Here is a 13,060-nt window from a genome sequence, read left to right as displayed (position 1 = left end):
CCAATGTTTCGATTCTCAAGACCTCCGGAGGAGATTATATTCGTACGGAAAGGTCAGATTACAGGGGCTAGAGGTATATTACAGGAAGACAGGCACTTAGACACACTCTTACATTAACCCCGGACAGACGACAGGTAAACGGGACAAGGCTGACTCACACGGGGGTTGATGGCAAGGAAAGGCAGATAGCGATGGCTCAAGGTGCACTCTTGGCTCAAAGCAGGGTACAGTACGGTCCGGTCCGGTCCAAAGATGCGGGGAGGTATCGTCGCGCTGGGGGTGGCGGTGGCTTCTCTCTCCAAGCTGAGGCGCATCTGACTCAGCGCTCGCAGGTGGCTTTCCTTCTCCAAGCTGGGTGCGCATCTGTCGTCACGTCCGGCGCGGGGCCGCGTATATCCGGCGGGGAGTGACACGCCCTCGGCTCGTTAGCTCCGCCCCAGATGGAATCGGCACGTTGCTTCTCATTGGGTGCGTGGGGGGGTTACTGGCTCCGCCCCTGACGAGGAGCTGACAGCCAGCCCCTTCGGGGTAACGCCGTGGAGCGTATGGTCATGGCGGGTAACCGAGCCGGTGTGAGGACGCACACTCCCCGCCCCTCTGTTGTTGTAGTCGTAGTTGTAGTTGTAATTGTTGTTGTAGTTGTTGTTTGGGGAAGAAGATGGGAGGAGGTATGGGAAAGGTCCTAAACTCACTACTGATGCCATATAATCACATTCTGGTGCAACGAAGAGTCATAATTAATGGAGACGAGGCCTTAACTGACATAGAATAAGAATAACTAGGAAGATGTCCGAAAGTTGTCTACGTGTGGTGCGGTGGACCTGGGCACGACATTTAATGGGGGAATAAGGGGAAGGTCGGCTCTACTGATTGTTATTTACATGCAATGGGACTAGGGAATGGGGGATTGGGGAAAGTTGGGGAGTATTGGAGAAAATAGGGGAATATTTACAAGCGGATATGGAGGCCAAATTCCATATTCGCAACAATATTTACAGTTTTAATTTAATTTACAATTTAATTGTTTGCAAGTTTAACTTTTGATTAAATGTAATGATTGTTCCGGATTTTCTCAACACTTGCGTTATAATCCAGCATTGCTTACAGGATTATTTTGAACTGTTAATATGCGGTTGATTTTTGAATTTGGTCGGTAACGTCTCTGTTCACGAGAGCGGTGTGATACGGTTTCATTGGCTGTCCAGCATTGCCCACCCCACTTTGCATATACCACGCCCACTGTGCATATAAGGGGATGTTGAGATGATTTTATCACTCTTGAGGAAGATTAACGGAGGCGTGTGGCTTCACATGTTGTTAATCGAAACGTTGAGTCATTGTTTGTTCAATTAAAGGTTGGAGATCTTACCATGGAGTCATTTGGATTTACTCCCAACCGCAAATCTTTGCTTATATATATATATATATATATATATATATATATATATATATATATATGTTTATATATATACATATATATATATATATATATACATACATACATACATACATACATACATACATACATACATACATACATATATATTGTTACGGTCCGCGGATTAGATGTTATTTTTACCGAGCGGTGGTGTAACCGCGGCCGAACAGTTATTCCCCGACTAAAACCCGATTCACCCTGAACGTTGGCCGTATCGCGCCACAGCTACTCAATCTGGAAAACTCTAAAGCGACCGAATGCAAAGAGGAAGAAGACGTACAGAAGTTTAACGGGATTTATTACTATTTACACACACAAGCAAAAAGGAGCAGTCACGATTATGTACAGGGACATGAGACGCAGGTGACACAGTGAATTCCTTATACAAGCTTAATTACCTACCCAGGACAGAACAAACAAAGACGACTCACACGGGGAATTGCAGAGTGGATTGGCTGGAAGGAGGTGTGTGGCTGGAGGGGGAGGACGGCACGGAGCTGGCTGGAGCTTGATCCCGCACGGGACATCGGGCTGGACCTCAACGGCCGCTGATGCCACCGATCCTGTCATGTCCGCGGGATCACGGGTCGGATCACGGGTCGGATCACGGTCGGAGCCGACGCGCTGGTGGGGGGTCTGGCGTGACGGGTTTTCTCCTCTCTCTTTCTTGGTCCAACCACTCTCTCCACCGACAACTCAACGCAACCACTCAACGCAACCACTTACCACCCCTGACGACCAACCCAGCTCTTGTCATGGACCTCTCTACGCGCTCTTGCTCTGACGACCCAGCTCTTTCCTTTGTACTCATCTCCCCTCTGTAAAAGCTCATCTTCTTGGGGAACGCCCCCTCGGCGGGTTATATTGGCCCCGCCCCTCAACCTTTGCGAACCTCCCCCAAACGCTCTTCCTCCGCCCTCTCAAACCAAACCCCTCGTGCTCAGTTGGTTGTTCGGGGCTGGCTCACTCCTCCCCTCTATGACGATGTGGAGACACGCCTTTCTTCCCCAACCCTGCCTCGTGGCCAATGGTGGTTGAAGAAAACCGCCCAACATGCAGTTGGCCATTGAAATGAAATGAAAGGGGACCTATTCTTATTTCACTTGGTGCAATGGAGTATTTAAATTAATGGGAGACACAGCCTTACCCTAAGACACATAATAAGATATAAGCTACTGAACAAGGGTTTTATCGGGTCCTGCAATGTGGTGTTTATGGAATAACTACCGAGATGCCCTTTGACCTTTACACTACGGTGGTATTTACAAGGAATCATTACATTTTACAGAGGGTGATATTTACAACAATTTACTATACAATACAACACAATAAAAAAAAACACAATCCTCATATCCGCAACACTGCACCCTCCTCCTCTTAGGCACAGACCGGGCCTACAACTTAAATTTAGTGTGACACATAGGTGTAGTTCCCTCTACTCTTAACCTGACCCTGAGTGCGACAGTTTTAAAACATAAATAAATGTGTCCCGCTGCTCCATTGCACCCTGCCTAACAGACTCACACCCACAGCTAACCGAATTGCGGAATGGTCTTCAAACTATACACTGACGGTGGGGAGCATTATTTACAATTGACGCTACTTTTATTTATAAGACTAACCCAGGACCTGTAATTGTTCTTTCTGGGGGGAGACAGTCTGCTCTGCATCAATGCACCATGAAAGCACCCAAAAACGCACCAATACAAGCACCCTCAAGCACCAATCGGTGCAGTCACCATAGTTCATCAATGTTCAATAATAAAAAATAACCAAACAACCCCTAACCCTGCAGGTGATCTCTTGCTCTTTGGCTCCCTCTGCTGGCTATTATTATTTCTTCCAGTTGTTGTCATTTTCTTTGCTGGCGGCCTATTTGTATTAAAACTTGCACCCAACGTGTCCTTTTTATTTATTTATGGCCCACCAGGCCGACTGCGTGTGGTTCACCTGTGGGGCATCGGTGCCCTGTGGCCAAGGTCCGCCAGCAAGATTTCGGGCCCTCATGGCCGGTTCCAGCAGAGGGGCCATGCCCCAACCCATGGGGTCCATAAGTGGTGCTCGGCCACAGACATGTGGTCCATCATGTCGTGCATCGATGCAGACAGCTGGTTCTGAGAGTTCCGGGCGCACAATGGCCGACTCACGCACGCTCCCCTCGGCGCCCAATGGCGCACAGGTCATGTGGGAGACAAAAGGGGAAAGACAAATGAGCGAGGGGTAAGGTCACAAGGGTACACATCAATAAGGCAATGCAAGGCGAAATGCGTACGGAGAGCGAAATGAGAAAGCTCGTCCCTACCGTACGTCACCCCCCTGTCACCTACACTACCCTTGCCCTTACCCCATATGTACAAAATCTACACATTACAAATTCGTCGCTAATGTCTCGTCTCCCCATATTTCTCCAATACCAAATTCGTCTTCACAATCCCTCTACTTCAAAATTTGCCATCACCCAATTCATCATCAATCCTCATAAGGAGGAAGAGATGGAACAACAAAGCACAATGTCACACCCACGTCATGATGCGTCTCACAATCCAAAACATTTGCACGTAAAAAATAATCAAAACATGGCATGGTGTGGAGGTACGTCATCTCAGGTGAGTGGATGCAGATGGTGCGAGGAGACTTCATCCTCACTACTTTCTAAATGACTTTAACACTCTTTACTCTACCCGGGGTCTTTCCCTGCAAATCCATTGGCCATCTTACACTATGGGTTCTAAAAACCAATTCCCATTGACCAAACTGTGGTGCTTCTCAATTTGGGGTCTCACACCCCCGATTCATCTCCCGGTGCCCTTGCACAATTTCTGGGCTGGGGCGTGTAGCTCTCCCAGCAGGTCTACCCACCTGCACACCTCCACCACTGTAGTTGCCACCCGAGCTTACCTAGCTCCTCACCCTAACCTAACTAACTGGGGAAGGCCCCTCCTGGCTCTGTCACCCCACTCGGTGCCCTCTGGCACTGGGCTACCCGGGTCCGTCCTCCGGATCCTCGGGCCCCATCCACAACTACTCTACCGGCTCCCAGAGCCCACCTGCGGCCTCACCTGGCCGACATCCTCACAGTGGTGGAGTGCCCAAACCAACTACACACACTAACAGGCTACACGCCTAGCCATCTCCACAACACTAATGCACCCATCCAAATACCATTCTTCCACCCGAACCACAGACGCCAATATCCAACCACAATTTACCTATACCCTCTACCTAACACTTACACTACCCGCCCCGGGTATTCGTGATGGGGGTCCACTCTTCCCCCATTCACACCTTCGCACCATCCACTCCACTCCATATTTTCCACCATACTCACTCCACGACCATCCATTCCAATACTCCAGATATTCCACACTACCATTTATTCCATACTCCTGTTCTTCATACCTGTTGTTGCACACCTGTGCACTCACACCTGGTGCCACCTCCACCCTCCTCCTCTTCCTGGACCAGTTGGTCAACACAACACACCTCACCATCACCATCACTCAAACACTGCTCCATCCACCTGTTCAGTTGCACACCTGTGCAATCACACCTGTTCAATCTTACACTTTTCACAATACACTTCTAAATACACCTCCAACACTCACACGGCATCATCTCATCTAACTACTCCCCTCTGAAACTTGCGCTTCCCAGTCGTCCCTTTAAACTATTGCGCTCCCTCGTCATTATCATCCACTCTAATCTACCTGCGTCCCCACTACAGGTATCATTGTCACTACCTAACCTTAACGTCACCTAAGGTCATCTTCTAGGTCCCTACACACGATATATCCTAACCCTCCCGGACTAGTTTTCACTGCCATCAACCCCTAAACTAGTGCTCCTTTGCCCCCCCCCCCCCCCCTGTGAGGGATGACAGAGTTGCCATCCCACCACATCGGGGGCGTTCCACTACCAATTTTGCTCACCAAATTCCAACCAATCAAAAATTTGCCAATCATCTGCCAATCACTGTACCATTACCAATCATCACTCTGCCAATCCTTTGCCAATCATTAAATTTTGTTTTTCTAATTTTGGGTCCAGACCACTATCCTCATCATTACAGTCTACTTGCTAATGCCTCTCGGTGCGCCAATTCACTTCCACAGCCCGGCTTCGTAAAGCCGAGCAATGAATGCGGGTTGTTTGGTGCCGGCGGCTGGATGCGTCCGACACTCGGTGAAGGGAAGGAGGTTTACCCGGGCCGAGATCCCACGCACCACCTCGGCACGGAGCCATCCAATGGCCCGATCTCGACCTGCCGGAACGTCTCAACAAAAAGGGGTCGCCATGACGACCCTTCCTATTGGGCTGCCCGCTCGGCCTAGTGGAGCACGGACGCGGTCGTTCAAAGCGAGGCCCAGCGTGGATCGCGTACGGCGGTCCTTTCGAACCCGCCGTGGTTCGGATCCCCGCTGGTCCTCACGGCACGCGAAGCTGCCCGACGCGCACCGAGGGCCCGATTCGGCTAAATGTCGTTCTAACCGCTAACCCGGTTACCGTCGATGCCTCACCTGCATGCTTACACGCATACGCTACCCCTTCCTTGCTCATACACCCAGCTGTTCCCATGCTCCTCGTCATTGCACCTTCTCTTACACACCCAGGTACACTCATTCCGCTCACAGACTTGGTCACACACCTGACCACCGAACACCTTGGCACACACTTGTTGTTCGCACACCTCACCAACACACCTCTTCGCGCCCCCTCCTCGGTCACCTCCTCTGTCACAATCACAGGTGTGCTCTCACTAGCACACCCAACCACGTGTCTCACGACCATCTCAAGTGTGCATTCCCACACATGCTCTTCCATTCCAGGTGTGCATCCTTCCATTCCAGGTGTACATCCTCGCTCGCCTGTCACAACCAACTCACGCTCCGTGTCACTCTCACTACTTTCACCACCACTCTTGACAGCGCACTCACCCTTACTCTCGACAGCGCACTCTTTCCTCATGCACCTGTCCGTTACACACCTTTCTCGCGCACACTCTTGCGCATACTCTCCCGTTACATCCTCTGTAACACTCACCACAGGCGTGCATTCTCCCTTACTTTTGACAGCGCACTCTTTCCCCATGCACCCGTCCATTACACACCTTTCTCGCGCACACTCTCCCGTTACATCCTCTGTAACACTCACCACAGGCGTGCATGCTTCCGTTACATCCTCTGTAACACTCCTCACTACGCGCTTCCATGTGCTCCCTCGCACACGCGCTACGACCGACTCACTCTCGACTGCACACTCACTCCTTGGCGCGCACTTTTTCCTCACACACCCCATAGTCGGACATTCTCGCACACCTCCTCTTTCGCACACCGTACCTGTCGCACACTTCGCCAACAGCCTCTCACGAACACCCGGATCCAAATCAACCCCCAAGCCAACTGAAGCTTTCCTCACAGCATATGCATTTCCGAATATATCGCCACTCACCTTAGCACCTCGTCTCCGCACCTCCTTCGCCACCTGCAAACTCTTTATTTGGTTAGTGAGCACACCATTATGAGTTGAGCACCGACCTTGTACATATTCCATTACTTCCTCCTTTATCTCCCTCTTAGTTTCTGTCCGTCCCTTCTTAATTTCACTCACCTCTTCTTCCACTTCCTCTAATTTTTGCTTCACCTCTTTTATTTCCCGGTGCGTCTCCTCAAGTTCGTCCTCTAAGGCTACCTTGACCGTCTCTATGTGCGTCCTCACCTCTCGGTCCTTCGTCTCCATTACCTCTGTCACCTCTTCCAACCTCAGTGTCAGTCCCTCACGTACCATCTGACATTGCCTCTGTGTCGCTATTAAGTCATTTTTAATTTATTTTTGTGTCGCCTTTAACCCCCCGATTATTGCCGTGTTCTTTTCCACTTGGTCCACTAGTTCCTTTTGTCCCACTGTCAGCTGTTCTACTCCCTTCGTCAGACCCTCTATGCCCCCCTGTAACCTAGCCGTATTATTCCTCACCTCTTTCTCTATACGCTTTTCGCCTCGCTTTACCTCCTCGCGTACCCCCGAGACCTCCTCACTCACACCTCGTCGTATCCCCTCTTTCATCTCCTCCATCTCTTTTGTAGATGCCACCCTCATCTGTCCCAATTCATCCCTCTGAGCATCCAATTTACTTTCTAACCCGATTTTCACCTCCTCTATCTGGTTCCCCATCTGTTCGATTTCCCGGGCGGATTGCTCCCCTATTTCCCGCAATTTGTCTTCCATCCTATTTTCTAACCCCATTAACCCATTTTTCACCCCCTCTATCCCATTGTCTAACCCCTCAAATTTCTTGTCTAATCCCTTAAAATGATTGTCTAGCCCCTCAAATTTCTTGTCTAATCCCTTAAAATTATTGTCTAGCCCCTCAAATTTAGCTTCTAGCCGTTCCCCCATTTCTCCCATTTTGCCCCCCATTTCTCCCATTTCGCCCCCCAATCGCTCACTATTAGCCCTCATTTGCTCATTCTGAGCCTCCATCCGGTTCCCCATTTTGGCTTCCAATCTGTCCATAAGGGCCCCCATTTATAACATAAAAAGGTCCGAATCCCCCAGCGGCGCTGCTACGGTCACGGGCGCGGCTAGATTTGGTGCCGCTGTAACCGCTTGCGCAAAGGCGCCATTTTGCGCGCCTGAAACCTCGTGCGCGAGAGCGCCATTTTGTGCACCTGATACCCCCTCAACCACATCCTTCATATACATTTCCCCGAGGTCCTGGGTCGATTCCACCCCGCTTATCTCTCCCACCGGCATCCCGTCGCCTTGACCAGCCATGGCGCGATTTCAAAATTCGGGTTTTGCTTTAAAACACAAATTTTCAGCAGCTCGTAATTTTGAGCGCGTTAAGCGCGCTTCGGGCCTCGTATCTCACTCCCCGACACCAATTTGTTACCGTCCGCGGATTAGATGCTATTTTTACCGAGCGGTGGTGTAACCGCGGCCGAACAGTTATTCCCCGACTAAAACCCGATTCACCCTGAACGTTGGCCGTATCGCGCCACAGCTACTCAATCTGGAAAACTCTAAAGTGACCGAATGCAAAGAGGAAGAAGACATACAGAAGAGTAACGGGATTTATTACTATTTACACACACAAGCAAAAAGGAGCAGTCACGATTATGTACAGGGACATGAGACGCAGGTGACACAGTGAATTCCTTATACAAGCTTAATTACCTACCCAGGATAGAACAAACAAAGACGACTCACACGGAGAATTGCAGAGTGGATTGGCTGGAAGGAGGTGTGTGGCTGGAGGGGGAGGATGGCATGGAGCTGGCTGGAGCTCGATCCCACACGGGACGTCGGGCTGGACCTCGACGGCCGCTGATGCCACCGATCCTGTCGTGTCCGCGGGATCACGGGTCGGCTCACGGGTCGGAACACGGGTCGGATCATGGTCGGAACCGACGCGCTGGTGGGGGGTCTGGCGTGACGGGTTTTCTCCTCTCTCTTTCTTGGTCCAACCACTCTTTCTCCACCGACAACTCAACGCAACCACTCAACGCAACCACTGACCACCCCTGACGACCAACTCAGCTCTTGTCATGGACCTCTCTACGCGCTCTTGCTCTGATGACCCAGCTCTTTCCTTTGTACTCGTCTCTCCTCTGTAAAAGCTCATCTCCTTGGGGAACGCCCCCGCGGCGGGTTATATTGGCCCCGCCCCTCAACCTTTGCGAACCTCCCCCAAACGCTCTTCCTCCGCCCTCTCAAACCAAACCCCTCGTGCTCAGTTGGTTGTTCGGGGCTGGCTCACTCCTCCCCTCTATGACGATGTGGAGACACGCCTTTCTTCCCCAACCCTGCCTCGTGGCCAATGGTGGTTGAAGAAAACCGCCCAACATGCAGTTGGCCATTGAAATGAAATGAAAGGGGACCTATTCTTATTTCACTTGGTGCAATGGAGTATTTAAATTAATGGGAGACACAGCCTTACCCTAAGACACATAATAAGATATAATCTACTGAACAAGGGTTTTATCGGGTCCTGCAATGTGGTGTTTATGGAATAACTACCGAGACGCCCTTTGACCTTTACACTACGGAGGTATTTACAAGGAATCATTACATTTTACAGAGGGTGATATTTACAACAATTTACTATACAATACAACACAATAAAAAAAAACAATCCTCATATCCGCAACAATATATATAAAGCAGTAAAGTATGTTTGTTTGTTTGTCCTCTTATAACTCGAGAACTACTCATCGCAGAGCAAAACCAAAGGCATATTCGGAATCAGTACATCTCAGAGCAACTAGAGCACACCTTAAAATTGAAAAAAAAACTTCGGGTTTTAAAATTATGACGTCATCAGCGTATTTCGTAACGTTAATTTTTCAACTTCATATTCGGAATCAGTACGTCCCAGAGAAACTACAGCACACCTTAAATGTTTAAAAAACCTTCGGTTTTTAAAATTATGACATCAGCGTATTTCGTAACGTTAATTTTTCAACTTCATCCGATTGACATGGGACCAACGGCATGTGACAGAGAGTGAAACATACATGCTACATTTATTTGACGACAATGACTTCCGACTTCCGGGTTCGGAATGCGGGACCAATGCCATTTGACAGGGAATAAAAAATCAATGCGACATTCAATTGACGACAATGACGTCCGACTTCCGACGTCCACGCAGTTTCTGATCGCTTTTTCTGATTCTGGATTCTCTGATTTTACATGATGCAGTTTGTCAATTAAATTCCATTTCATGATTTTCGATTTTCTTCCTTTTCATGAGGATTTTCGATTTTCTGCTTTTAGATGACCCAGGCCTAATTCCACGCAGTTTCTGATCAAAATCTCCGAAATGCCCCGAAAAAGGAAGAGCTGCATTGGTCCGACAACAGCTGCAGCTAAGTGAAAACAGACTGAGAGACAACAGGTGACCGAAGAGGAGCGAACAACCAGGCTCAATGAGCAGGCTCATCGGCAACAACAACAGCGAGTAAATGAGACACAAGATGAGCGATCGACCAGGCTCAATGAACAGGCTAATCGGCAACAACAACAGCGAATAAACGCGACTGAGGAAGAGTGTGATGCAAGACACGAGGCAAACCGTCACCGCACTGCAGAAGCACGAGCTCGGGCCCGGACACCAAGGAACAAAAGGGAGGCATTCACGTATGACCCGGCTGACCCAACAACGCTACCCCAAATACCGACGTCTGAAGCCAGAAGATTGTGGTTACACTGGGGAGATCAAGATGTGCCAGCAGGGAAAACGGGTGGTACAGGTAGTCACCAATCAGTGGGTGGTACCCTACAACCCGTTCCTCCTCCGCCAATTCAACTGCCACATCAATGTTGAGATATGCTCCAGCATCAAGAGCGTCAAGTATATCACAAAGTATGTCACCAAGGGGACCGATCAGGCAGTGTTTGAACTGCAGCGAGCCAATGAGGAGGCCGGAAATCGTCAAGTGAATGAGGTAGCTAAGTTCCAGAATGCACGTTACGTTGGGAGCAGCGAGGCAGACTGGAGGATCCGAGAGCACCCCATTTCCGAGCATGTCCCTCCAGCCATTGGCCTAGCTGTCCACCTCGAGAATGGCCAGCGAGTCTACTTCCATATGGACAATGCGGTACAGAGGGCAGAGCGACCACCACCAGCCACTACGCTGACTGCCCTCTTTGACCTCTGCAATCATGACGATTTTGCCAAGACACTGCAATACCACAAGGTGCCCGAGTACTACACGTGGGACAAGACGCACAAGAAGTGGACCCGCCGCAAGCGGGGAGAAGTGGTGGTCGATTGAGCGTGCAATTCTTTCTCCGCTGAACACCAATGTCAACCAGCTCAACAACTGGCTCATGGGAGAGTTTCCCGGCGATGAGAGGATATACAGGCCTGTGGATAGTGCCATCTGTGACGAGGAGGCAGTCACTTACCCTGTTGAGCTTCTCAATTCTCTCGAGCTGTCAGGCATGCCACCACACCTCCTCAAGTTGAAACTCGGTGTGCCCATCATGATCCTGCGAAACATGGAACCACCCAAGACCACCAATGGTACACCCTGCATCATAACTCGCCCACATGCCAATGTCATCGAGGCCACCATCTCCTGTGGACCATACAAAGGAGAGGTCGTCCTTCTGCCGAGGATCCCGCTCATTCCGTCAGACTCTGAGCTGCCGTTCCAGTTTCGGAGACCCCAGTTTCCCTGCAAGCCATGCTTTGCGATGACCATCAATAAGGCTCAAGGTCAGACTTACAAGACAATATGGGTCGACCTCTCTGTCCCCTGCATCTCACACAGTCAGCTATATGTGGCTGCCTCTCGGACCGGCAGTGCAGTAAAACTCACCATCCTGGCACCCAACAATCAGACACGCAATGTGGTTTACCCCGAGGCACTCTAGGGCACAGATGACGAACGCTGTAAGTTGACTATATCGTTTTGTATAAGGCACATATTGGACGGGATGCTTTTTCATAGTTTGTAAAAAACGTTATTTTGGAAAAACTTTTTAATCAAAACAGGCGAATCTTCAGAATTGGTGCTTCGAGGCCGACTATCTTCCCATCCAGTCGAAAGAGAATAATGATGTTTAGTGTTTATATTTTATATAAATTATAGTATATATATAGATACAAAATGTATGTACAAAAGTTGTTTTTTATGTTTTATGTCTGTTTGGCTGAAAAATTTCTGATATCAATACCCCCAATCTTAGGCATTGTCGGATATAGTCAGAGCGTTCACCTTTAATTAATGCATTTTAAGAATCCTTCCAATTTGCACCCGTCGTAGACTGGTATCCTTGCTAGTATATATATATATATATATATATATATATATATATATATATATATATATGTATATATATATATATGTATATGCATATGTATATATATATATGTATATGTATATGTATGTATATATATATATATATATACATACATGTTCCTCCAAGGAACAAGATGTTCCTCCAAGATCCTCTCTAACGATGTTCTAATCATTTGCACCTGAGCTGGTGCACCTGATTCTAATTTTAGGTATTTGAAGTCGTGATAAATGTAGGGGTGTACTTACTTTTTCTACATGCGAAATTTGCATTTATGTTTATTTAAATTATACAATGGACTACAAAATGTAAATGTTTCATGATATTTGTTATATTATATCACCTTTATCTATCAATATTGTTGAAATGAAGATCAAATAGCTGTATGTTGAAATATGTTGAAAAAGTCAAAATTTTACATGGGGTGTACTTACTTTTTCATTTGACTGTATGTAATTCATTAACCAAAATCTCCTCAATCTTGATGACACCATCAGAGCTTAATAGTTTTTTGATTACCAAGCCCGAGTTTCAATTTAGCACTTATCAATTTTTCCACGGCAAACCTATCAACTTACTCTCTCAACGTTAGATTTCGTATCAGAGATAAATTATACAACATTTCTCTGTCGGCTTCGTGTTTTTCATTTAATGTAGTGGTATTCCCATCATCAATATTGTGCTTCATACATACTTCATGAACTCTATTTTTAGGTTCAGACATTAGACCAATGTTTAGGATTGTTAGCCTCATCTAATATTTTATCCAAGTTTGTTTCAGGGCCACAGAAAGAATACCCCGGAAAGTGTAATTCC

The sequence above is a fragment of the Myxine glutinosa genome, chromosome 3 (genome assembly GCF_964187855.1).
Source record: "Myxine glutinosa chromosome 3, kmMyxGlut1.1, whole genome shotgun sequence".
Classification (NCBI taxonomy): Eukaryota; Metazoa; Chordata; class Myxini; order Myxiniformes; family Myxinidae; genus Myxine; species Myxine glutinosa.
Note: the sequence above shows the minus strand (reverse complement) of the source record.